The sequence below is a fragment of the Ambystoma mexicanum genome, chromosome 10 (assembly GCF_040938575.1).
Source record: "Ambystoma mexicanum isolate Mex_15411 chromosome 10, UKY_AmexF1_1, whole genome shotgun sequence".
Taxonomy (NCBI): Eukaryota; Metazoa; Chordata; class Amphibia; order Caudata; family Ambystomatidae; genus Ambystoma; species Ambystoma mexicanum.
In genome coordinates, this window is record NC_090932.1 from 27,462,126 (window position 1) to 27,490,087 (window position 27,962).

Sequence of the window (27,962 nt, forward strand, 5' to 3'; positions counted from 1 at the left end):
GCCATTTTAAATACAAAAGATCATACACATGAGATGCATGGTATCTTTCCCATTCAAAGATGGCCGGCTTATTTCCAGAGACCTTTCTTAGAGATATTCATCGAAGATGGCTGCTTCCCTGGAAGAGCTCACTCAAAATCAAAGAGTTCTGAGATAAGTAGAAATGGGTGGGATTAGCCATAGGGATTACATTGCCTAGGGGCAGGGAATGGGAGGGATTACAAATGTGTATTCCCCCTCAAATATCATCTCCATTGGAAAAGCATTACATACCCTCATTCAAAGCCCGCATTTGAGGCTCTTATGTTAATGACAATAGCCTAATAATAATGGTAGTGCTTTCAGTGCCACCTAATAGCCCAAACTGAAAAATCGCTTATTTTGTGCTATTTTCAGATGCTTTTTTTTTTAGAGAATCAGACCAACTGAGTACCTGTCCTCATTCCTGTGGACTTCTTACTCCAATCAAAATATCCCAAACTCAGAGCACTTTGTGGCAAACATGCAGAGTGCTTGCTTGTATATCCTCCTTGGCAGAGGTATTTAAACCACTTCCTCATAAATCAGTAGACTCCATCCTCCAGCACATGTCAACAGTTCCCTCCCAACAATCCAAGTGAATTCTTCACAGACTGCACCAAAGTCCGGGGCCCACAAAGGTTCACCAATTTTAAAGGGAAAAACCGATTAATATTATCAGGATAAATTGTACCTAATGCAGCTTGAGACCCAACCTGTGAAAACACAGCACTCCATTACTGCCACCATTTGCAACGGGTACATAACATCATGGACCACTGAAAGTTTCCCACCTCTCTAATAAATGCTATGGAAGTCCTCTGCAAGGATGGGTGGCATTTCAACTTCTTAGCCACACAACTCTATCAACTGACATTGCTAAACACACAGCACACACAAACCCTGCTCATAGAAAGTTGCCCTCTTGTGCAGTTCTGATATCATGCAATGAGTTGGTAGACTTTGGTCTACCGGAACCTCAGAGCCACTCGGCCATGCTCAGGTTGTATACATGGCACGCCATGCCAAGTAGCACACTTCCCTATCCACAGTAGGCATGTTTGCAGGTGGACAGGTGTCATTTTGGTGGCCTTCACATCTGTATCTTCCTGAGAGGGCTACCAAAACTATTCTGCCTGCGCAAGCTGCCGAAGGGATTGGTGGCAAAGAGGCCAGGCTAGCACCAAGATCCAAATGGACTAGGAGCAGTTTGTGAATCTGGGCTGGGTCTGTGCCATGGCTGTTGGATAACCAGTGTATAGTTGATAGGGCAGGGCAAAGAGGAGGTGAAGTTTGCAAATCAATGTATGTGTATAGGATTGTAAGGGCTCTGCCATTCCAGACGTCACCTGGAGAAAAGAGGTTTTTGGATATTGACTAAATCATTTCCACAGAAAGAAACAAAAGGAATTCTTCTGGTTAATAATATAGAAACTTTAACAAAAAATAACATAGGGCACAAGGAACTAGATTTGAAATTCAATTGAAGTCGAATGGAATATGACAGCACCTGGATCGAGGGAGACCCTTTTGTAAACGTATATCAGGATTGCCCACCAGTGACACATGTTAAGATATATGGCAAACATGGCTGTTATAAAACTAAAAACCATGTCAGGGTGCATGCCACACACTGAAAGACCTACCCTGATAAAACAGAAGAGAAGTCAGACTCTTGACCCTTAAGGAATAAGGCCAATTCTTAGCTTCAAATAGAAACCGCTCTACAGTCAACCAAGCTCTGGAACTTAATAACCAGGCACCTCCATAGAGAGGATGACAAACTGGTTCTCAGCAAATCCCTCAAAGAAAAATCCCTCAAAATCTGGCTATTCACAGGACCTCAACATACAAGCTAGCATGGCACCCTCCAGGATGTGGAACAATTAGAACCATTTCACCTTAGTCACCCAGACTCGCACTCAAAGACCCACCACAAACAATTAGACAAACTACTACGGACTCATAACCCTCAAAGTGTGAACCACTCAGATATTAACAACATAAATATCCATCTCAAACCTGGACCAAAAGAACATCCAGAACAAAGACAAATCAGAAAGCCAACCTTGCAAACCAGGATTAAATAAATGCTGGTGTGCAAGCCTCATCGAAACATGGAATAGGCCTGCGTAGCGTACCCAAATAAAAAAACGGAGAGACCGCTCTTATTCAGGCCCATCTCCCCAACTCTTGCTCATCTGTCACAATACATCAACACCATCCCACAGGCATCACAACACTGGAAGAACTCCTCATGCCGATGGATAACAAAATGAGAAAACATCTGCCCTCAGCTCAACAGCACACTAGTCTAGCAACAACTGGACTCACCTTTCCCCAACTACTGGACTCACTGCTCTATCTATGCCAGTAAGATAGCTCAGTGGGTTGAGCAGATGCTGCTGTGATCTGTGTGTGATCAGCAGGTCACAGGCCAACTCAGCCTCCTATCAATGACAAATCCCAGGGTATCATCACTGCTTTCATAGAGGGTTCCCCTTGCCATCAGGCCAGTGAGGTGAGACTTCTACCCGATAGTCAACCTAGGGGTGGTACTCTTGTGGGTGGCTCTCGTGGGGAGGGAAATCCTTCATGGGACTAGTGACAATCACCTTGGGAGAAAACGGTATTCCCCACCTTCCTATCTGCCCCCTCATCCCCTTAATACCACTCACCTGTAGTGCCCCATACTTACATTCACCTTTGTAGAGTTGGGGAAGTTAAGTATCAAGAAAGTACTGAGACTAAGAAGAGGGATACTAAACTCTGAGGAGATCAGCAGTTCAGTGCTGTGATGAGGAGGAACTGGGGAGTAATGAGGACTAGCGATGTAAACCAGAAGATGCAGTCTAATTGTTGGAGACTGCCTATGGGCCAAACGGAATACAAATGCGAAGATGGACTAACCCAGGTGTTAAGCCTGCCTTGGAGGAATCGAGAGCCAAGTTTGAACGCCTAAAAGGTGAAACCACAGGCAGAAGCTGTAGAGGGGAGAAACGGTGGAACAAATCCCCCACCCTCAAAGGTGCTGCCACGAGTGGGCAGACCCAGAGAAGCCAGAGAGAACACAACCATGAGAAAACACTTGGGACGCCTCCGGGAGCCCAGCCCTGCAGCTGACATGCTGCAGTGAGCCGCGCAGCCTGGCATTCTGAAGATGAAGCGGGGTCGCAGAAGACAGAGCAAGCAGGAACAAGAGAATCAGAAGGTTGTCCAGTGAGTCAGGGGAGCCCGATCGGGAAGCACGCTGCTGGAGCACAGAATCAAGGTATGGGGTGCTGCCTGGGTCCATGAGAGAGGCTGGAAACCGCACCAGGGAAACCTAAGGAGATTCAGGGACTCAAAGCAAGTTGAAGCTAATGATACGTGGCTCAAAGACACCAAAAAGAGAATAAGGGCAAACCAATGCACCATATTAGTGAGTACTTGGCAGGAGAGTGAACCAACTGTCCTGAAAGGCTGATGTAAAGGGGTCTGGGACCCAAGGGAATTACAGAAGCTAAGTTGGGTCTGAGACCCAAGAGAAGTACAAGGGGAAAGAAAATTTAATATGAACAGTGTAATACATCACGTGCATGACAGCACCTGGCAGGAGAGTACACCAGCTCTATTCAGTGGGACAGTCCAACACACCATGGTCTGAGACCACATGAAGGTGGGCAAGGCCCACAAAAGCAGGCCCCAGGGGTTACAGACCAGCACTAAATGAAGAAACACTTAAAAGGTGCTGAGGCCCAAAGCATGTCGGGGAGAACCCAAAAAAGTCAAATGGGATCTGGGATCCACTCAGGAATGGCAGAAACAGTCAGGGAGAACCCCAGACAGCGCAGGTGGATCTGGGATCCAAGTGGAACATTGAAATGTATTAAAACAAGAGGTCAAGGACCCACTTTAGGAGAAAGAGACATTTGCTTGAGATCTGAATTCTGCGGTCATGTCTGGGAGGATAGTGTACCAGACTTGGCCCCACAGATCTGAGTTGGAAACAAGGGGAAGGGACTCCCCCCCTTTTTGGATACTTGGGAACTGAACTTTAAAGGGGCACTACCCGGAGAGCGAGAGAAGCCTCCCCCTGGATGAAGAAGACACCTAGTTTTCTTTAGTTAGTTTAGTGTAAGGGTCAGAAATAGGTTTGAACACAGGATGGTGGACACTTTACGTTAAGGCCATCTGACAGAGTCCTTAGTATTTTTGGTGGTGTAGGGCAACTGCTCATAGAAAAAGGGCAAGATCCTTTTTTTCCTTTTCTTTTCTATGTATTATATGAGTCTTTGCCAACAGGCATGCCACCACCGTGTCAGACTCGTACTTCTTCACCCTTACATATCCTTCTGAGGTAGATACATCAGTAGCTACGTCGTTTGGGTGATATTGTATGCAAATATGTTCCATGTAAAATATGTTCTATGTAATGCGCTTTGGCAAAAGCGCTATATAAATAAGACATCATCGTCATTATCTACTATATCACCTTTACAATACGCACACAGACTGCCGCCCACATGGAACGTTATGTCGATAATCACCACCCAAGCACATTCATCTCTATGGAGCAGTACTACGTCTTTAGCTCTATCTGACACCACTGCTGTCTGTACACCGGCAGCTATGCTGGGGCCCCAGCACTGTCACGTGATACATCTTGGGTTCTCCCCACTGGGTGAAATATATTCTCTGTGGCACTACCACAAACCACATCAAACCCGAATTGTAAACAGTCTTTTCCTTCACAACACAAATGAAAAGGAAACCTCCTCCAAAGCTTTGATAGCTCAATGTTGATCTTGCTCTTGCCCTCTTGGGCTTTTTTTATTTAATTTTATTTTTAAAAAGACTCCTCTTGAACAGTTCATAAAGATTTCGAGGCAGTTCCCCAGCACATAAAGTCTATTTGAGGCTTGGTTTTCCCACAAGATTCTTTGGTCATCTCCCAGGGTGCCGTGATGGGGAGATCACGTAGAATCCTTCGAAAAATCATGTTAAAGTCATAGTCATTTATAGCTGACCTGAGAGAAACCATGGATAGCAATTATAATTATAATGGACAAACATTGGCCATTTTTGGTTAACCACTGAAAAACCACAGGTAACCTTGATAGATGTCCCAGACAAAGAATGGCCACCCAGGGTCAACCAATGAGAGACCACAGATAACCTTGATAGATGTCATAGGCAAGCAATGGCCATCCAGGGTCAACCAATGAGACACTACAGATAAGCTAGAGAGATATCACAGACAATGAAATGCCCTCCAGGGTAAACCAATGAGAAACCAAAGATAACCTTTATAGATATCATAGGCAAACAATGGCCATCTAGGGTCAACCAGCGAGGGACCACAGATAACCTTGATACATATCACAAACAAAGAATGGCCAGCTAGGGTCAACCAATGAGAAACCACATATAACGCTGATAGCTATCTCAGACAAGGAATTGCCATCCAGGGTCAACCAATGAGAAATCACAGAGAACATTGGTCAACATCACAGACAAAGAATGGCCCTCCAGGGTCAACCAATGAGAAACCACAGCTAACCTTGATAGATATCACAGTCAAATAATGGCCCTCCAGGGTCAACCAATGAGAAACCACAGCTAACCTTGATAGATATCACAGACAGAGAAAGGTAATCCATGATCAACCGATGAGAGACCAGTGATCGATAACCTTGATAAATATAGACAAGCAATGGCCACTCAGGGTCAACCAATAAGAAACCATAGATAACGTTGATAGAAATCACAGACAAACAATGGCCATCCAGGGTCCACCAATCAGAAACCAGGGATTACCTTCATAGCTATCACAGACAAACTGTGGCCACCAGTGGCCGACCAATGAGATACCATAGATAACATTGATAAATATCACAGACAAACAATTACCCTCCAGGGTCAACCAATGAGAAACCACAGGTAACCTTGATAGATATCACAGGCAAACAATGGCCATGCAGGGTCCCCCAATGAGAAAACAGTGATTACCTTCATAGATATCACAGACAAACTGTGGCCACCCTTGGCCGACCAATGAGAGACCACAACTTACCTTGACAGATATCACAGACCAAAAATGGCTCTCCAGGGTCAAACAACGAGAGACCACATATAACCAGAAGTCCTTATCTTTCATGATCTCTCCTCTGCCTTTGACACAGTCCACCATTTCATCTTATTTCAAAGGCTTCATGATACCCTTGGTATCTCGGAACGGGCACTGGAATGGCTGACCTCCTTCCTTACTGACTGTCCCTCCCAGGTTATCCTGGGCACCTTCTCCTCTATTTTTTTTCTCTCTCCACCTGTGCTGCCCCAAGGGCTATATCCTCTCTGCCTGGCTCTTTAACATCTACCTTGCTCTGCTTGCACGCCTCATCTCCTCCTTCTCTTCCAAATTCCAGTGTCACGCTGACAATGCTCAGCTCTTTTTCAAACTCCCTGCCAACCCTCTTACACCCTCTATCATCCCTGACTGCCTATCTGCCATCCAGTCCCGGTGCACCGCCAATGGGCTCTGCCTCAATGCCTGTAAAAGCGAGATCCTTCCCATCAAGACCCCTGCTCCATCCTTCTTCCCTTCACTCTGGCCTTCCTCTTTGGGCTCTACCCCTGCGCCCTCTTCTGAAGCCAGAAACATTGGTGTCATCTTCAACTCCTCCCTCTCCTTCCTCCCTCACACTCAGGACATTGCTAAGAAGTCCCACTTTCATCTCTTCCTTCTCAAAGGAATTCTCCCTTTTCTCACTTTCCCCCAGAGGCTTAATGTGACCCAAACCCTGCTTCTCTCTATGCTTGACTATTGCAATGGTTCATAGTGATAATGTCGAAAAAAAATGTTGAAAACAGTAATGTCGAAATCCTATACATATAATGAAAAGAGTCAATTTTTAGAAAAAAAATGTCGACAAAAAATGTCATTTAGCACTATCAATAAATACATAAACAAGAAGAGTCCCCCAACCCCCCTCACCCAACACCCTCTGCCACCCCCACCCACCCCCCACCACCCTCTCACCCCTCATACTCAACACATTTTAATTATATATATATATTTATTTATTTATTCAATAAATAAATAAACAAGGAAAATATCATTTACTAGGGGGGTCCCACTCAACCCCCTCACCCAACACCCCCCTGTCACCCCCCCACCACCCTCTCACCCCTCATATTCAACACATTTTAATTTTTTTCGTTTTTTTTCTAAAAATTCGAAAAAAATTCGACATTATTGCTTTTCTACATTATTTTTTTTGACATTTTTTTTTCGACATTTTGACTGTCGACATTATTGGATTCAACATTATCACTGACCACTTATTCCAATACCCTCCTCCTGAATCTGCCATCTTCCACTCTGCAACCCCACTAGCGAATCCAGAATAGGGCAGCACGACTTATCCTTGGCCTTAAGGCCAGGGACCGCATCTCTCCTGCACTAAAAAGTCTTCACTGGCTACCGGTTGCAGCACGGATTAACTTCAAATCCCCCTGCATCATCGATAAGGCGGTCTGGGGCCGGGGACTAAACTATCTTAAACTTTATTTTAATAAATACTCCCCCTGTAGGCCAATTCGCTCCTCTGGCTCTAGCTCTGTGTGTAATGTGTTTTGCCAAACAGAGGGCAGGTGGTCGTGTGCTTTCCTCAGCTGGCTCCCTCCTATGGAACAGCCTCCCCCTCCTTCTGCGCCTTGAGCAGGATCTTCCTAAATTCCAGAAGCTCCATAAGACCCTCCTCTATACCTCCTCCTTCCCTTCTCTCCCCTGCCAATCCCACAGTTGCTGTGATTGGTATACTGGGCCCTTATGCATCCTCAGGTCCCTGACCTCTCACACACAATCGGCCCAGCTCCTGTCTATCTGCACTTCCACCCTCCGCCCTGGTGGCTGGCACTTACACCCCTCGCGGCTCCAGGCCGTGCAGCACTCAACATTCCTAGCACTTCATCTGTGGCTCACTCATGAGCTCAGACTCCACAGCACTGATCCCTTGCCTTCCTCCTTGCTACACGTGCACGTTCTCAATACTCACAGGGCACAGTAGGTTTGTCCTTTTTTCCTCTTCCCCCCACTGCTTTTTTTTTTAATCGTGTTTTTAGTTCATTTTAATGTATTTCCCATCCCTGCTCCCTCCCTTGCGCTGTGGGCGCTTTGAAACAGTATTTTCTTAGGTATGATGTCGGTTCATCACCTGTTATTTTTACGACTGCCTTTTAAACGTGTAGAAAATTACGAAAAAGGTAAATTGTATAAGTGCCTAAACGTAAGCAATACATAAATAAAAAATAAATAAATATATAGAAGCAACGACCATCCAAGCTCAACCAATGACAAATCACAGATAACATTGATCAACATCGCAGGCAAAGAATGGCCCCCCAGGGTCCACCAATGACAAAGCAGGCTCGCTGTGGTTTGCTGTCAGTCAGTCATGGTATTAATAACGGAACCCCGTACACTCTACGCCGCTTGCAGCCGCTGCCCTCTTTGCATCAGGTGCGCAGTTGATGGCGCTGCACATTCTTAATAATCAAATGCATTGTGGAGTGGGTTAAGGCACCTGTTACTTACCAGAGTGAAGGTGCCATGGCTGAAGCCGATGAGATGCGAAAGCCGCACCGGGTGCCCATTCCATGCATATTTAATTCCCAATCTTGAGCATAATTCAGGCCTCGTGCATCTTTCATGAAGACCTCACAGAAGTTAAAAAGCAGCAATGAATCTTTCATGCGCTCTTCATTAGAGATGCATTTAAGAACCAGAAGCGGCCATCAGAAGGAACTCTCGAGTTCAGTCATCTAGAAGAAGCAAGTAAGTGGGACATGGTAGAGTGAATGTGGCAGCATTCGCAAGGCATCCTGGTCCTCGTAGTTCATCAACCAGGATACCAAGTGCTGGGAACAGAAGAAGCAGGTAAGCGCACATCTGTTGGTGCAGTCTGGGGCTTGCAGCACACTGGCACAATCACACAATGGGAGTGATACGCAGCTCATGGCACGGCGGTAGTATGTACATGCTCTCGTGCACAAGAGATGGTCAATGCTCAGCTTTCAAGGGATATGTTCGGCATCACTGCTCTGAGCATTGTAGGGGGCCCAGGGACATAAGGAGACTTGTGGGTACACGTCTCAGCGCTAGATGGTTCCGCGGTCCATGCATTGAGTGACATTATAGTGCATGTTACCTGTTAAATCGGTACAGGAGTGCCAACAGTGCCCTGCTAGCGACCAGCGTGATCTGATATGTTATTTATAATGCGATTAATACCCAGAGGTTTCTAAGTGCGGAGCCGGGGATCGAACCTGTGGTGCTCCATGTCGTCTTGCTTCCAAGGAGAGCACATTGCCCCTGAGCTATCCTCCTGAGACTGCCATGAAAAGACTTACTGCTGGCGGAAGTGGTGCATGTGGGAGGTCGCTTCAGTGCCCACTCCCGCCCAGATGCAGGAAGGATCGATAAGTGTGCCAGACTTCTTTGATGGCATGGGGTTTAGGCAGATTCAGGCCACCCTAGTCTTGCTGCAACCCCTGGCTGTGCTCCCAATTCCACGGGTCCCTGTCCGCCTGCCGCGTGCTTGTGGCATGCTGCGACCCATTGCTCATTCTTACGCTGGGTTTTGTGGAGGTAGGTAGAGCGGGGGTTTCACTTGACCATAGATTTCAATCTGAGCCAATGATGGTTCCTAAGGAATCGGGGTGGCCTGGGAGAATCTGTGGCTGTTGAAAAAGCAAGAATGCACCGTGCCAGATTGCCAGATACACGCACTCTGTTTTTGGGCTCATCAGCTGGTAGAGGCGTGTCTGCCACAGATAAAACCCATCCCAATTTATATCGGGGTGCACCTTGATCTGGGGTAGATCCCCCCAAATGGTTTCCCTTGAATCAGAGGAAAACACAGTGCTGGTAGGGCAGCATTGATCTGCTCAGAATAGGAAGGCATGTATGGTCCCCCCACTCCTGATGCGGGTACCCCCCCAGCCCGCCATATACGTGGGATCACAGATCTGGAGCGTGCCCGATACTTGGATACAGTGCAAGGTCTGGCTGCAGTTCCTTTGCCAGCACACCCGGCCCATCCTTCTACCCGGCCCATCCTTCTCCTTGCATGGCCCCTTTGGGAATAAGGGATTTACAAGGGGACAGCTGCAATGAAAGTGAGCGTCCCCCCACATTTCCATGAGAGACCGGCCCTGGCCCACATGAGCACCGCCAGTATTCCCTCTTTGTGTAGGTTCATGGTTGACTCCAGGTGGACCAGGTCGGCCCAGGCATAGTTTCATCAGGATCTGTGGGGAACCCTGGATCATTTATACATGAAGAATGTCGCCTCTTTTGTAACAATACATCAGTGCTATGGACAGGCTGCATCCATGTTCTCCCCATTACTCACCCTCACTGTAGAGGTTTGTTTCTTTGGCAACCTATGGCAGCGCTTTGTGGGGCAGCGGCGTCTATGAGGGTCATGGCGCGTGCGCAGCTTACGCTGGAAAGTCGCGGTGGAGAGGTTATGGCAAGCCATCCAGCACAGAACTATGGGATTATGCAAAATAGGCAGAGTGGGCGGAGCCTACACATATTCCTTAGAGGAATTCCGGTCCAACACTCTCGCCCTTGGCACTGAAGGGTTAACCTGGAAGCTCCCATGCTGCAGAATCTTTATACCATGTTTCCATGTCAGTTTCCGGGGTTATGTAGAAGGGAGGCTAATAACTAGTTGCTCACTACTTCAAAGGCTACTTATGAAAGGATAGATGAATCATCCAATTCATTTGTTTCAATGCAGCCCCTTTTACACATCATTTGTAATAGTATTTGTTGAAAAGAATATGAGGGCCACCATTTGTTTAGCACAACAAGATGAAGAGGGGGCTGCGGGGAGGGATATATCCAGAAACCTGAGAACAATCTCTTTATAAATGTACTGCAACTAATAATATTAATAATGAATAGTATTATTACTATTATAAAAACAATTGTAATAGCCTTTACATTGTCCTCATCACGTTCATATTGTATTGCTAATGATATTATATATTTTATACGATTTATAATAACATTAAAAGTAAGTACAAACTTAAAAATACTTATTAAAGTTATTAGCAATAAAAGTGCAATCAATCCAGGCCGTTTTGGAAATTGTTATTTCAATTAAATGTATATTAATATTTAATTTAAGGTAATTAATTTCAACGTATCACTATATTATGAATACAATGTGTTTGGTATTTTACATTTCGTTCATAATTATTTAATTGGAGAATGTGTCGTCATTTCTGGGAAAGGAGTAATTATTGGAAATATCTGGGGCTGGTTTTCTTCGTCATTTGCATCTCTTGGCGCCATCACTCGCTTCCGAGGATTCGGCTGCTGGGAGTTCTCAATGGTGCTCTTTGAGCCTCTCTCAGAAAATCTATTCGTCAAGTTTGAAGCTTGTGATGGTTAGAAGGTCCTGCTGCAGAGCACAGGCTCCATCGTTTACAGATGTTTAGAAACTGAAAGCAGTGTGAAAGCAGGGTTGGAAGCTTGTGATGGTTAGAAGGTCCTGCTGCAGAGCACAGGCTCCATCGTTTACAGATGTTTAGAAACTGAAGGCAGGGTTGGAAGCTTGTGATGGCTAGAGGGTACCTCTTGAGAGCTGCAGTCTCAATCATTTACAGATGTGTAGAAATTAAAGGAGGGTTGGAATCTGGTGATGGGTAGAGAGTCCCTCTGGAGAGCCAAAGCCTCCATAGTTTACAGATGTGCAGAAACTAAAGAAGAGTTTGAAGCTTGTGATTGTTATTAGGTGCCAGGCTTGTCAAGCTCCAGGCCCAGAGGGTCGGAAACATGTCGAATTTGCAGGATACCCCTTATGGATATTCATGAGTTACATTTACATACAATGGGCCTCATTACGAGGTGGGCGGTAAGGGATTACCGGCACCGGTAAGGACACCGGTGTCGGTAATCCCTTACCTCCATATTCCAAGGTCCCTTAGCAGGTCCCTTCCTCAATGCCTGGTTTTGTCAGGCGTTATGGAAGGGACCCGTTAAGGTACTTCAAAGCTAATAACGGGCCCGCTCTTAGCGGGCCCGTTATTAGCTCCATCCCCATTCCCATTGAGCCCTGTGGGGGCTCGAATGGTGATGTGGAATGGTTCCCGGAATGGGGACTTACCGGGTCCTCCAAGGTCGGAATGACCCAGTAAGTCCCTATTCCGGGAACACGGACCCGAAATGGGGTAAGGGGTTAGCCATGGCACTATTAGCGCCATGGCTACCTCCTACCTCGTAAAGAGGCCCAATGATTCTAATAGTATGCACATTTCCTCTAATGAATATTAATGAGGGATACTGATTGATTTTGTTTTTATAATGCACCTATAGACAAGTGTTTCAAGGCACAACAAGAAAAGGCAGGGGGAAAACAGAGGACAGACAAGACAGAAAATCCTACTAGGCCTTGTGACAATCAAATCGTGCATTAGTGAGAAATTAGTAGAGAGGGTGCAGGTGAAAAGAGCAATCAGAGCAGCACGGCTCTGAGTTAAGTGCAAAGAGGGCACGCCACTACAGGGGTGCAGTCACAGCCCCAGCAGTGCGAGGTGGGCCAGGAGGCAGTGCAGGGGGACTGGGCAAGAAGGGGCCTGGTGCCCTGGAAGACACTGAGGGCACCAAGCAGCCAGTCCAGACAGTGCAGAAGGGAGGGTTAGCAGGGGAGAGGGAGCGAGAAAGAAGAGGAGAAAAGGATGGTCTTTAGAAGCTTTCGGAACTTAAGGAGGTCTGGCTCAAGTCTGAGAGGTGCAGGGAGGCCATTCCAGAGGGAGGCCCCTGCAGAGGGGAGAGATCTACCCCCTACTCTCTGCTTGGAGAAGCGTCTGACCCTCAGAGAGATAGAAGTAGATGAGCACAGAGCTCTAGATGGTAGGTATTTAGGAAGCGAGAATTGGATGTAGTGAGAACCACTGCCCCAAAAAGCCTTGTGGATGATGCCGAGGGTTTTGATGTTGATCCTTGCAGCCACCGGGAGCCAGTGGAGAGATTTCAGGGCTGGAGAGATGCAGTCCCTGGGCTTGCAGCCAAGGGTACGTCTTGCAGCCCTGTTCTGGATAAGCTGATGGGGGAAGAGCAGAGTTAGGAAGATTAAGAAAGAGGCTGTTGCAGTAGTCCAACCTAGAGAGAGCCAGAGCTCTGGAGAGAGTGAGCTTCTGGGGCACGGAGAGGAAATGGAGAATACCTCTGAGGAGGTGCAGCTGGAATTGAGCCTTCTTGGCAAGGTCCATGATGTGAGGAGAGTAGGAGAGAGTTAAGTCGAAGATGACACCAGGGTTTTTAGTCTCAGAAGAGGGGTCCCAATGACGAAAATCTCTGGCTTACTGGCATTAAGGCAGAGATTGTTGGAAGTGTACCATGGCCAAATAGCAGATAGTCAGGAATGAGCGACAAAGAGGAGGAGGCGAAGGGTAGCATGAAAAAGAGCTGTGTGTCATCCGCAGAACACTGAAAGTTAGAGGAGAAGGTGGAGATCGGGTGGGCCAAAGGAGTCAGATAGTTGTTGAAGAGCCAGGGTAAGAGGACAGAGCCATGGGGGACACCATAAGTGGAGAGAGAGGTGCTGGAGAGAAAGGAGACAAGTTGGACCTGGGAGGGTTGATCCAAAAGGAAGGATGTCAACCAGGCCAGAGCCTGATCTGTGATGCCAAGTTTTTCGTGGAATGTCGATTAATCAGGGTGGCGTGATTGACCATGTCGAAAGCAGAGAAAAGATCAAGGACGATGAGGGCGTTGGGAGAGCTGGAATCAAGGCTAGAGAGGAAATCTTCACAGGTGTTCAGGAGAGCAGTTTCTGTGCCTCTGACAGCTCTGAAGCCAGACTGATGGTCATGGAGATAACCAACCAATTCAGTGCGGAGAGTTAGCTGGGAGATGGTCAACCTCTCCAAGAGTTTGCCCACGAAAGGAGTGATAGAGATCGGGTGATAGTTGGCCAGGCAGGAAATGTTGGCAGAAGGCTTTTTTAGGAGAGGGTGCACAAGGGAGTGCTTGATAAAAAAGGGGAAAGATTCAGGGGCAAAGGAATGATTGCAGAAATCGGGCAAGGCTGGAGCAAGGGAAACAATGTTGTCCTTAATGCTTCTGGAGGAGCAAGGAAGCACCTGAAAACCTGTCATGAATGAGCCCTCAAGGCCTGGAGTTGGACAACCATGTGTCTAGTGAGCAGCAGCCGTCATCGTTTATGGATGTGTAGAAACTGATGGCAGGGTTGGACGCTTTTGATGGTTAAAAGGTCCCTCTGGAGAGCCACTCACTCCATCATTTATAGATGTGTAGAACCTGGAGAAGGGTTGGAAGTTTGTGATGATAGAAGGTTCTCAGGAGAGCTGTAGCCTCCATAATGTATAGATATGCAGACCCTGAAGGTAGGGTTGGCAGCTCAGGTCCTAGAAGACTCTTATAAATGATGACTGTTGGGCTGATCCGGGCGGTCTCTGTAGGTGTGATCGTACCAGCGGTAGTGGAATTTGTCCTTGAAAGGGTTGACTCATCTCCTTTAAGGATGGGGCAAATCGTTTCTGGGTTACCGGTATAGTTCTTATTTGTTTGGCGTACCACTGAAAAGTTAGATGGGTGATTGCATTGAAAGCCTCCGACACGTGCAAGAGGCCACTAACAATTGTAGGCATCGAAATTCAAAAGAGCTAGGAATGGGCCGATTCCAGTTTTGAAATAATACGCTTATGCAAAGCTTACAAATACTGAAAAGGTTCAATCGGAGTGTGTATTTAAGTCTTGGCAGTTGTAGAGCCCAAATGAGTGTTTACTTTAATCTCAGGCTGGCTAATTGCTTTGGAAGATCAGCCAGGCCGAGCTTTTGCGTTTGCATCACTTTGCATTCTGGTATTTGTAGTCCTGCAATTATAATGTAGGTGCACAGTCAGGGATGGCAGAACGTGAGTGTTCTATTTCTGGATTTGGGGGGGGGGCGGGTGGAATGAGGCTTGGAAAGAAAAGTGAGAAAGTATCAGCAACATTGCTGGCTACAGAAATACTCTGCATGTGTTTCTCAAGTGGACTAATGGTGAGTGGCAGGAAGAAAATATGAACCCGGGCCCTCTAATGGTTGATTCCATGCACTGGAAGTATAACTTAGTCATGGGAAAGTGATCATCGACACACGTGTATTAAGACCGATTCACAAAATGATTTTGCCCGGCTCAGAAATGAATGTACTACTGTGGCATGTGAAAGTAAACATCATTCTCGGGGGTGTCCAGAGGAGTTTTGGGTGTGCCAGAGGGGGTGCCCGAGTGGGGGAAAAGTAAACATCATTCTCGGGGGTGTCCAGAGGAGTTTTGGGTGTGCCAGAGGGGGTGCCCGAGTGGGGGAAAAGTAAACATCATTCTCGGGGGTGTCCAGAGGAGTTTTGGGTATTTTACAGGGAGTGCCCGAGTGGGGAAAAAGTAAACATCATTCTCGGGGGTGTCCAGAGAAGTTTTGGGTATTTTACAGGGAGTGCCCGAGTGGGGAAAAAGTAAACATCATTCTCGGGGGTGTCCAGGGGAGTTTTGTGTGTGCCACAGGGAGTGCCCGAGTGGGGAAAAAGTAAACATCATTCTCGGGGGTGTCCAGAGGAGTTTTGGGTGTGCCAGAGAGGGTGCCCGAGGGGGTGCCCGAGTGGGGAACAAGTAAACATCATTCTCGGGGGTGTCCAGGGGAGTTTTGTGTGTGCCACAGGGAGTGCCCGGGTGGGGAAAAAGTAAACATCATTCTCGGGGGTGTCCAGAGGAGTTTTGGGTGTGCCAGAGGGGGTGCCCGAGTGGGGAACAAGTAAACATCATTCTCGTGGGTGTCCAGAGGAGTTTTGGGTATGCTACAGGGGGTGCCCGAGTGGGGAAAAGGTAAACATTACAAGAGTGTCGCTTTGTGTGCATTATACTTAAGGGCCTGCATTTAACATACCACCTTTCATCTCATAAGAGCGCCGTTATTTTACCTGCAAAGTCTCACTGCGAATTGGCCGGCAACCCCGCGTGCGGTGCTGTCTACCCATTCACCTTTAGGTGTCTCCTTGTCACTCAGCCCCTTGTGTCTGCACGTGCATGCTCGGTACACGATAGGTGCAGGAATCCTCTTGTTAAAGTGCGTTCATGTGCGGCCAGGCAGGCCTGGTAGGCAGAGCGTTGGTGGACCTCGGGTTAGAACACTCCCCTTGGAAGCAAGAAGCACCAGAATCTCTGGATACACACCTCCACCTCGATCTCCTAAGAACACTGTCCTTGGAAGCAAGTAGCACCAGAAACTTTGGTTACACGTCCTACCCCAATCTCCGAAGAACACTGTGTGACAAATCAACATCCGGGCACCAGTGGTCCAGGGATGAATATCGGTTTCTAAACCATCAATCAGCCCCACACCTCTGCTACACCAGAAGGGATCCCAAAAGATTGGAAACACAAATACATTATAAACCTCCTTGTCCAATTTTGGTCATGTGGACAGAACAGCAGGCTTATTTCTGCAAGGTCGTGGATCGTTGGTTAGTTGCAACACAGCGAAAATACAATTATTACCCAATGATAAAAGGGACTGTCCAGTCAAAACTGTGCAAAAATATCTACTTTATTATTATCACAGCAGACAGTTCTAGCAACACTACAAAATACAACCCACTCTGTAAAGGAATGCAGAGGACAGACAATTTCATGAAGGAAAGAAATGCACTCTGGATAACAGGAGTGTAGTCGGTAAAGCAATCAGTCTTAACTGTTCGAGGTTATTTGGTTTCAGCACCAAGGGAGCAAGGGTTCGTAAACGTTACTAGGGGCCTTCGAAGAAGGACCAGGGGGACAGAACAACAATGTACCTGGTGCTTGAGAGGATCTTGAAGCTCGACAGCATCAAGTCGGTTTCAGGGCACTTTGCAGCTCCTGCGACAGAGTTCAAGATGGGACACAGGTGAGGGCATCAGGTGGCAGGCAGTTCGACAAATGAGGCTGGATGGACGGCTGCAGGCTGGCCTACACGGCGGCTGGAGGTCAAGAATCGCTGTCTCTGTGCTGGCTGGCAAATCTGGAACGCTGGTCAAGGCGTCTCGGGCAGATTTAGTGATTGCAGCGTGACAACTGTCAGTAGCACAGTGGGTCGTGGTTCCAGGGCTCGACTGCCTCGAAAATGTCCTTAAAAGATGGACGCTGGATGATGCTTGTTGTGGCTCTTCTCCTAGGTTCTTCGCTGGGCTTGTGCCATCCTTTAAGGTGGGTGGCCCAAAGCTGAGGAGAGTGTTTGCAGGCAACGGCCTTGTCCTTTGTTCAGAGACTCTCCGGAAATTCCCACCTAGGAAGCTTGCTGGCAGAACCTAGTGGGGCAAGCTGTGTGCTGGCTGGGTACCAGTTCTGGAGCTGCTCAATGGGTTCTCTGAGTCCAGTATCTCCCTCTGCTACTTGGGAGATGTTTAGGGGAGGGATCTTCCTTCCCTCTTGGAAATCCTGGACTTCCTTCACTGGCAGAAGATGTAAGGCACACTGTACCTTCAGCCAGGGTCCAAATGAGTCCTTCTTCTTACTCCTTTCAAAGTCAGATGATCTGCTAAGTGAGGGGTTCAGCCATCTTTTAAAGCCAAATGAGCCCCAGTGATTGGTGCAGGCTAAGCCTATCTTAATGAATCAATCCTGGGTCCCCACCAACAGTCTTCTGTTAGGCGTGGGGTCATAATCAGAGTGGTTTGCAACAGGAAAGGTAAGGTGTGACAACATGTACTACTAAGTCCCACCCATCCTCTTGTCTGTTTTGGATCAAAGTGTCTCTCTGGTTAATGGAGCTCTCTGTGACTCCTGATCAAAGAGCAGGTCTCTCTTGAAGAGTATGGTGAGAACAGACTTCTGTCTCCCACAAATCACATGCTTCTTCCCTCTGAAAGGGGGTACTCCAGCAGGCGTAGCCTACTGTAAATAGTTGTGCCAGATATGCCATTCACTGCCCTTCATACAGAGGGGTGGGAGCTAGTTTCAAGTTGACACATTGCATATCAAAGAGCTGTTAGTGTCCTGTCCCCTGTTGTCAGTTGTGCGGTCAAGCCTATCACAGTCCTGTTTCAATTAACTCTCATCAGTATGCGCCGCCACCAACAGAACTTAGACAATAAAGAGGGCAGATCCATGGGGCCTTTGATATTTTAATTAGGCTTCCCATGGCTGGAGGAAGGTGTCGCCTTCCCCCTTCTTGAGATTCTTTGATGTACCTGTGGCTGTCACATTTCAGCTGAACATGACAGGGGAGGACGGCGACTGCAGGCTGTGTCCTCCCGGAGTACAAGTGACTATGCATACAGTGAATAGGGAAAATGTGTGCGGAATGGCCGCACACATTTTCAAAGGTTGATCTCCCATCATTCATTTTCATTTCCAAAAAATCAAAAAGGCCCAGGCGAGCACACACTCTACGTGCGGATGGTCGAATTCCTCACACACTGTCCTTGGAAGCAAGCAGCACCAGACGCTCTGGTTACACGCCCCACCCCGATATCCTACTTTCCTACATGTTATTGTATTATTACTATTATTATTAATTATTGTATTATTACTAATAATATTATTATACATTTGAAGGGAAGTTGGCTACATGGGAAATGCCTGGGCATTGTGTTTGGAAAGACCTAGAAATAGTGTTTTTGAGCGGTAATGCTGTGCGCACCTTAATCTGGCAGTGCACTTGATCCTGGGGTCTCCTGCCCTATTCCTCCCTATCCATCTCCAGCAGACTTGCTTCGGGGGTTAGAGCTTGCGAGCCGCTGCTCATGGTCCTCACCCCTACACCTTTAACAACAGCAAGGCAGTCTAAGGACTTGGATCCTCACGTCCACATGTCCTAGGGCTGGTCTTTCATTTCTCCATCAATTGAAGTCTGGGAATTGTAGTCCTCATTCGCTACACTTGAAGACATTGGTCTAAAGTAACAACAAAGCCCACCACAATTATGCCTGGTCTGCAATCCAGGGTGCTAACTCCTCCCCTATGCACTCCCTACTCTCATTACACCATTAGGGTCCCAGGAGGGGTTTTCATCGCCTGAGAATGATATACCCTGCCACATCACTTACCCTGCATCTCCCACTGACCCCTTTCTCTCTGTGACTATGCACATTGCTGTTTAACTTTCTATATCTTGTCTTTTTCTGCTGCCATTTGTACTCTTTCCCGAATGCTTTTAATTTTATTTCCACATCACTTGGGGGTGCGTGTGTGTGCGTCTGTGGGTGTGTGGGAATAGCATTGGCCATAGAGAGGCCGGCAACGTTTGAATGCAGGTTTGTGGTGACATTACGCTTTTAGCAGCATGGCCGCTATGCCGCAACCAGAGCATGCATGCCCGCTTTAAACTTGGATCAGTGTCTTTTTAAATTGTAGCCAGTGCTACCTTTCTTGTCCTGTGGGGAAAAATACAAGTTGGGCTTTGGCCAAGATGTTGAAACCAGGCTCTCATCATTGCCCAAGATGTTGAAACCCAGCCCCCATCATTGGCCAAGATGTTTGAACCCAGCCCCCATCACTGCCCAAGATGTTTGAACCCAGCCCCCATCACTGCCCAAGATGTTGAAACCCAGCCCCCATCATTGCCCAAGATGTTGAAACCCAGCCCCCATCATTGGCCAAGATGTTGGAACCTAGCTCCCATCATTGGCCAAGATGTTGGAACCCAGCTCCCATCATTGGCCAAGATGTTGGAACCGAGCCCCCATCATTGGCCAAGATGTTCAAACCCAGCCCCCATCATTGCCCAAGATGTTGGAACCTAGCTCCCATCATTGGGCCAAGATGTTGGAACCTAGCCCCCATCATTGGGCCAAGATGTTGGAACCTAGCTCCCATCATTGACCAAGATGCTGGAACCCAGATCCCATCATTGGCCAAGATGTTGAAACCCGGCCCCCATCATTGGCCAAGATGTTGAAACCCAGCCCCCACCATTGGCCAAGATGTTGGAACCCCGCTCCCATCATTGGCCAAGATGTTGAAACCCAGCTCCCATCATTGGCCAAGATGTTGGAACCCAGCTCCCATCATTGGCCAAGATGTTGGAACCCAGCCCCCATCATTGGCTAAGATGCTGGAACCCAGATCCCATCATTGACCAAGATGTTGAAATCCAGCTCCCATGTCAGACTCTCTTTAAAGTTTGGAGTCTGAACCTCTCCTCTCCTCCACAAAATGTGCATATGTCTTAGTACACAGAAGTTTTAGGCCTGACCGTAGTAGCGTAAATGTTGGAGGTGCGGTGGGAAAGTGAATAAAAGTGGGATGCATCGAGTACGAAGGGAAATGTGGGGAAATATTTGGGTGTCAGGAAGAAGGAAGAACAAGTTTAAATAGATATTTTTCTTCTCTGACATGGAGCCAGGTAGTATGGGGTAAGGTCCCCCAGGGTAGCCAAGTTTTGGCGAAAATGTACCTTTTTGTGAATTAAGTATCACTCACATAGATTTTCTGACAGTACTAATTCAGACCTGGTTTCTTGGTGAATACCATTTTCTGGTGATTCAGGATGTATTTGGTGTCGGGCACTGTATCTACTACATGTGCATAAGGCGATCTGTACACAACACCAGCTTATCTGCACATGTGGTAGATACAGTACCCGATATCAAATACATCCTGTAAGTTACTCAAGGCTTCAATGACTCTTACTTCTGGTCATAACTTACACCAGAAAATGGTATTCACTAAGAAACCAGGTCTGAATTAGTATTGTCAGAAAATCTATGTGGGTGATACTTAATTCACAAAAAGGTACATTTTCGCCAAAACGTGCGGGGATACAGGAAAGGAGCATGTGGCAGAAACGGTAGAGCACAAGCGGGTGCAGAGCAGATGTGGAAGGGCTGTAAATGTGACGGGAGAGGGCGCCGGAGTCCTGGTCCTGGAAGGGGCGATGGCTTGGGATCCTCGCTGAATTCCCTGTTCAGGGCCCGCCAGCATATTGCTGTGTTGCACTTCCGGTGGGGGGCGGGGGCGTTCGATTAGCCATCAAGCAAAGCACCAAAAGAATTGAATCTTCGTGCTTGCAATCTTCAGAACTGTCGGGAAGCTCTGGTGGTAATGTAAAAGACTGCATTAAATGCAAGTTGATGAAACGGGTGATTTGTTCTTCCTAATCGTCTTTTGATGTGTACTTCTGCAGGATGTGGGTGCATGACGTGGAAAGAACGTGGAACCTGTTGAGTTTGCTAATTACCTCAGAATCATTCCTCGCATTAAGAGGTAAGTGCTATATAAGAGAGTATGAGTACTCTGGGAGCTCAGAGCAAAGGGGACCCGTCTACTAAAGGGGTTGGCATACGTGTTGCCTGTGGAAGTAGGTCCTCTGACGTCACCACTGTGATGTTAATACATTCCAATGCATATTTTCTAGGAATACGCTTTTTGCCCTTAACAGAAGCAATCAAGAGCGTTGTTGCATTGCAACGACCCCCCGCCCCGCCTCTGCTACAGATGCAAAAAAAAGGCAGTGCTTTGGGGGGTAGCACCCATCCACCCGGGAGATATTGTGAAAGAGATCGGATAGTTTCATTATCGATCATCATATGAAAGTGACTCCATTCATGAGCATTTCGTGTTTTCACATTTGTATTAACATCGTCTTCACTTCCGCTTTCCACTTTCCACTTTAATCACTTCAGGTGTAGGAAGCAACCTCACAATTAAGATGGCCGCGCTTGCCTTCGGAAGTGGAACCATTCAATGACGTCTCCGACTAGTTTCCAGAAGGTTTCATTGATCAGTGAAAACAGCTGGAGTTTCAGAAGATGACTCAGCAAGATTTCAAACCACTAGAATCTTCCATGCAGGTGCAACCGTGCCGACGCAAAGCGAATGCAGGCACGCCCGAGGTCACAGCCTAGGCGCACAGGTGCACCTGCAAGAAGGAAGGCCACAGGGTTTCTGAGAATGAACTGTGTGCACACATGGCATTGCCACAACATACAGAAAAAGAACATTCCAAATGCGCAGTTACTGCGCATTCGGTATGAACTGAAATCCCGAATCGTATTATACCTAACGGTGCGTGCAGGTGTGTCCCCGCTCCCTGTGTTCCGTGTAATGCGATTGGGGGGGTCCCCCGCTTCGAAGGTGAGGAGTGCGGGAGTGCGGCGCTGGAATAAAAAAGAAAAAGGACCCTGCAACGGAAGGCTCTACCCACATTAGGGGAATGAGACTAACTGCGCAGGGGATGGACGAGGGGACTGAGAACAGACAGGAATTCAAGTGTGTCAGGAGGAAAGGTAAATAGAAAGGGGGACTCGGGGGCAGGGGAAATCGGCACAGTGCAATCCAAGTGATGACAGCGCACCGCCATTTTAGAATTCAGCATTTAAGGATTTGCTAAAACGAGGTGCGGGGTAATGACCTAGCTCTGCACACATTGTGAACTAGGAGGACTGTCAGAGTCCACCAGGCTGCAATGGTGTCGCTATGGTGCGGGAGGGGGGCACAGGCCCCTCCTCTTAAATCCTGTGCCTCCCCCTACCTGGGCTACTCTCTCTGCGGTGCTGCCCGGCTTCCGCCCACACGGCAAACATACATGGCCGAAATACATAGGGCTGCAATGCTGCCACCGGGGCCGGCTACGGGCACGGCAAATGCAGCGAGAAACATACCATAAAGGAGCACACAGGGCAGCGGCACAGGGGTGATGGTCAGCATTCAGGGTCCAGGGCTTGCCCTTGCTAATGCATGCACAGCTAGATGAAAAGGCAAGCCCTGCCCGCTGCCCTGCCCGAGGGAGTGAGTGCACAGTAACAAAAAAAAAAAACAATTTGAATTTCAACAATCGGGCCAGGCCGGCCTCCGATTGTTGATCTTCAAATTGGGGTCTTGGAGGGTAGCTCGCCCCTGACAAGCGTTTCCCAGCCAAGCCCCCAGCTTCGCTGAAGGAAACATGGGACTCGTGATCTAATCTGTTGTCTTCCTTCCCCCAGCCATCACTCAAGCGGTTGCAGGCGTTTTGCCTAGCCTGTTTTGTTTTCTTCTGGCCTGAAAGGCACACACTGCCCTCAAGACATCAGAGTGGCTCCATCTCTGCAGAAGACACTGCTTTAAAGGATCATATCTTGTCACTGGTTGACCGCTGTTATAGCGCGCACACTGACACACACTGTGCTCCTCTAGTTCACATGCCCGCTCTGGACATTCTCAGTGCTTTTGCTACATTTGCACTATAAAATGTCCACACAAAGACACCGCTGAGAACGGAACCCACAGCCCCAATTGCGATCTGCACAGACCTTCCAGAAAAGCACCAGCAGCCAGATGGGAAATGCGCAAAAAGGCATCGGGAACCGTGGGCATTAATGACACACTTGTGAAAGGCCCCCTACAGCAGATGCCATTGGGACACAATATGAACACTGTATCATCGTAAAGTGCATAAAATGACAGGTGTCCATTACCAGCCATTGACAACAGGCTACATCTGAACAAATTGCCCATGAAGGCCCGAAACCAGGCGTGAACTGCTGCTGTGTGTGCTCTGCCAGAAGAAAGATAGTGATAGGCAGTCATTTAGGGCTCCCTCCCGTCCCCAGCAGCATCTGCCTCTGGGAGGAGGTATCCGTCTTTACAGAGACGATATATCAAGTTCTGGAGATATACCGAAATATATTTTCAATATCGATATAAGATGAGACAATATTGTTGACATCTATATATATACACACACATCTATACAACAGAATTGCTTGCTTTAAAAAAGCACGATTTTCAACTTCCCCGGACTACTTTGCCTGTGTCCATTTGGGAAAAGCATACACATTGCCCTTTTATAGGTAGCCCCCTACATTTGTCTGTGGTCCCCTCTGTGCCGCCCTAAATTTGATTCCTGGAGACGCCACTGCCAGGCTGCAATGCAGATGTGGGGGTGTGTTTCTAGCACATCCTGAAGACCAGGGGAAAGCCTTCCAGCACTGGGAGAACCGGGCAAGGGTTGGATCTTTGCGCGGTTTCCATTTCGTGGCGCCTTAGGGGAGCTGATGGTGGACCACGTAGTGCAGGTACCACGACAATCCCCGATTTGATTGTAGGGGGTCATAGGAGCTGAAGACGCTGCAGGGTAAACACTGGGATGGAAACCTCTGTGTCTGCGCTCTCTTGGCCCGTCCGTGCAGTGTTGCGTTGACTCTTTCTGTCTACAGAGGGCGATGCGTAGCAAATCAATAAAGCGCTCTGCCAGCAAAGCTGGCGACTGAAACATGTTGGGAGCAGCAAAGTAGAGGGAGCAGAGTTTCTCTTGTGGAGACTCGCCTGCATAGCTCCCACGCTTCCCTCTGCAGGAGTGCAGAGGATCTTAAAGGTAAAGCAAGCATGACTGAAGGCGCGCACAGTGTGGATGTGGGAGCTCTGTGCACATTCCTTTTTGAGCATGCATTAGTGTGCACAGAGCATTGCTGATAGTAGTGGGTAAGGAGTGTGGGAACATGCCTTTTTTATGCACAGCATGGCCGAGGGTGTGCGCAATGTGGATGAGGGGGATTAGCGCATTGTTGAGTTTGGCCGATGGCGTGCAGAGCTGGAATGGGGGTGTGCAAAGAGTAAATAAGCACCGCTGGTGGTACTGATTACGAGGGGGGTGCAATCAGCGGGGCTGCGTGTGTGAAGAGTATGACTGATCATGGCTGGTGGAACAACGAGTGAGGGTGTGCACTCAGTGTGGAGGGTATACACAGGCATGTCTGATGGTATGAGCAAGGCTGTGCAGTTAGTGTGGCTGGGTGTGTGCATGCTACGGATGGCTGATTGTATAATGTGTGTGCATCGTTTGCAATACACGAGTGCAACTGTTAATATTATTGAGTGTCATTACATTGCCAGTTTGCTCATAGCAATGTAACAGGCGGATGTATATCTTTAAGGTGCATAAGACCTTGGAGTGGGACTGGGCGGGCCTTCACTCATGTGCATCCTGCCTTCTGTGGTGAAGACGATGCGGAACCCGGACTCGACGCCGTGTTTGTGGTTTCGCTCCTCATCGGAAGCAATGTCTGAAATGGTGCCAACATTAAATTTCAGTCATTTTTTCTGGTGGAGGGCGGGGCCATCTGACTTCCGTGTCCTTGCGCCTGTGCACTGTCCAGTGGTAGGGATTTTAAAACAAGTCAATGCTCCATATCCACAGGTCTTCCTTTAAACAGAGAAGTTTATCTCTCGGAGCATTCAAAGGGGGGGTGCTGGGCCCTAGAACTGCCGCCTTGGGGTGGCAGAGGTAGGGGGGAATCAGAGCAAACACAGGGGGCGCCGTGGACCTGAGCAATGGTATGTCTGCCATGAGGTACCACTACCCGAGGCTTCCTGCGGTGCATATCTTCCATCTGAACCCTGGAGCACAGACTGGGGTCTATTAGAATGATGCTTTTGAGGTGATAACAACCCTTTCATTGTAAATTGTAGAAGCGCTGGTAAATTAACCACGGATGTCAATTAATACATTACCAGGTGTTTCAGGTGCAACATCACACACAACCAATGGCATCACAGGGAGTTAGACCACATGACCTTTCACCCTCTGCTCCCAATGATATCACAGGAAGTGGTGTCAAAAGTGTAAATAAAGTATACGTGTAAGAACCCCTTAAGTGGGTTTAGCCATGATATACCCAGGTGTCACAATCTAATAGCCTTTTAGCCATGATATACAATGTGCACCTGATATACCCAGGTGTCGCAATCTCATAGCAGTTTAGCCATGATATGCAATGTGTGTTCTAATATACCCAGGTGTCGCAATCTCATAGCAGTTTAGCCATGATATGCAATGTGTGTTCTAATATACCCAGGTGTCGCAATCTCATAGCAGTTTAGCCATGATATGCAATGTGTGTTCTAATATACCCAGGTGTCGCAATCTCATAGCAGTTTAGCCATGATATGCAATGTGTGTTTTAATATACCCAGGTGTCGCAATCTCATAGCAGTTTAGCCATGATATGCAATGTGTGTTCTAATATACCCAGGTGTTGCAATCTCATGGCGGTTTAGCCATGATATGCAATGTGTGTTCTAATATACCCAGGTGTTGCAATCTCATGGCGGTTTAGCCATGATATGCAATGTGTGTTCTAATATACCCGGGTGTCGCAATCTAATAGCCTTTTAGCCATGATATGCAATGTGTGTTCTAATATACCCGGGTGTCACAATCTAATAGCCTTTTAGCCATGATATGCAATGTGTGTTCTAATATACCCGGGTGTCGCAATCTAATAGCCTTTTAGCCATGATATGCAATTTGTGTTCTAATATACCCAGGTGTCGCAATCTCCTAGCAGTTTAGCCATGATACGCAATGTATTTTCTAATATACCCAGGTGTCGCAATCTCATAGCAGTTTAGCCATGATATGCAATGTGTGTTCTAATATACCCAGGTGTTGCAATCTCATGGCGGTTTAGCCATGATATACAACGTGCACGTGATATACCCAGGTGTCACAATCTCATAGCAGTTCAGCCATGATATGCAATGTGTGTTCTAATATACCAAGGTGTCGCAATCTCATAGCAGTTTAGCCATGATATGCAATGTGTGTTCTAATATACCCAGGTGTCGCAATCTCCTAGCAGTTTAGCCATGATACATAATGTATTTTCTAATATACCAAGGTGTCGCAATCTCATAGCAGTTCAGCCATGATATGCAATGTATGTTCTAATATACCCAGGTGTTGCAATCTCATGGCGGTTTAGCCATGATATACAACACGCACGTGATATACCCAGGTGTTGCAATCTCATAGCAGTTCAGCAATGATATGCAATGTATGTTCTAATATACCCAGGTGTCGCAATCTCATAGCAGTTTAGCCATGATATGCAATGTGTGTTCTAATATACCCAGGTGTCGCAATCTCATAGCAGTTTAGCCATGAAATGCAATGTGTGTTCTAATATACCCAGGTGTTGCAATCTCATGGCGGTTTAGCCATGATATACAATGTGCACGTGATATACCCATGTGTTGCAATCTCATAGCAGTTCAGCCATGATATGCAATGTATGTTCTAATATACCCAGGTGTCGCAATCTTATAGCAGTTTAGCCATGATACACAATGTATTTTCTAATATACCCAGGTGTCGCAATCTCATAGCAGTTTAGCCATGATATGTAATGTGTGTTCTAATATACCAAGGTGTTGCAATCTCATGGCGGTTTAGCATGATATACAACGTGCACGTGATATACCCAGGTGTTGCAATCTCATAGCAGTTTAGCCATGATATGCAATGTATGTTCTAATATACCCAGGTGTTGCAATCTCACGGTGCTTTAGGCATAAAATGCAAAGAACAGAAGCAATCAACTATGTCATGCCAGGTGGGGCCTGATATGCCATGCACGGTCATCATATGTAAGGTAGAGCTGTACGTGCCTTGGTTCTGCCATCAGATGCCAAGAGAACCCACATTTACACAGACACAACGTTCTCCCAATGGCCAGCCCCTGCCTCACCATCCCTGCAGGATCGAAGGTAAAAGAGGGAGTGGGCAGGTGATGGGGGTGCAGGAGTGGGCAGGTGATGGGGGTGCAGGAGTGGGCAGGTGATGGGGGTGCTTCAGGAATGGGCAGGTGATGGGGGTGCAGGAGTGGGCAGGTGATGGGGGTGCAGGAGTGGGCAGGTGATGGGGGTGCAGGAGTGGGCAGGTGATGGGGGTGCAGGAGTGGGCAGGTGATGGGGGTGCAGGAGTGGGCAGGTGATGGGGGTGCAGGAGTGGGCAGGTGATGGGGGTGCAGGAGTGGGCAGGTGATGGGGGTGCAGGAGTGGGCAGGTGATGGGGGTGCTGCAGGAGTGGGCAGGTGATGGGGGTGCAGGAGTGGGCAGGTGATGGGGGTGCTGCAGGAGTGGGCAGGTGATGGGGGTGCAGGAGTGGGCAGGTGATGGGGTGCAGGAGTAGCCAGGTGATGGGGGTGCAG

The 27,962-nt window shown here is 47.7% G+C and overlaps 1 long non-coding RNA gene across 1 annotated transcript in view; it reads left to right on the forward strand.

Annotated features, from left to right (window-relative positions):
* LOC138491116 (uncharacterized) overlaps positions 1 to 27,962 on the forward strand; it is a 250,141-nt gene that overhangs the window by 11,943 nt on the left and 210,236 nt on the right. Inside the window, exon 2 of the long non-coding RNA XR_011275957.1 lies at positions 21,179 to 21,258. This is a non-coding gene — a long non-coding RNA (uncharacterized lncRNA). The remainder of the gene's footprint in view (positions 1 to 21,178; positions 21,259 to 27,962) is intronic.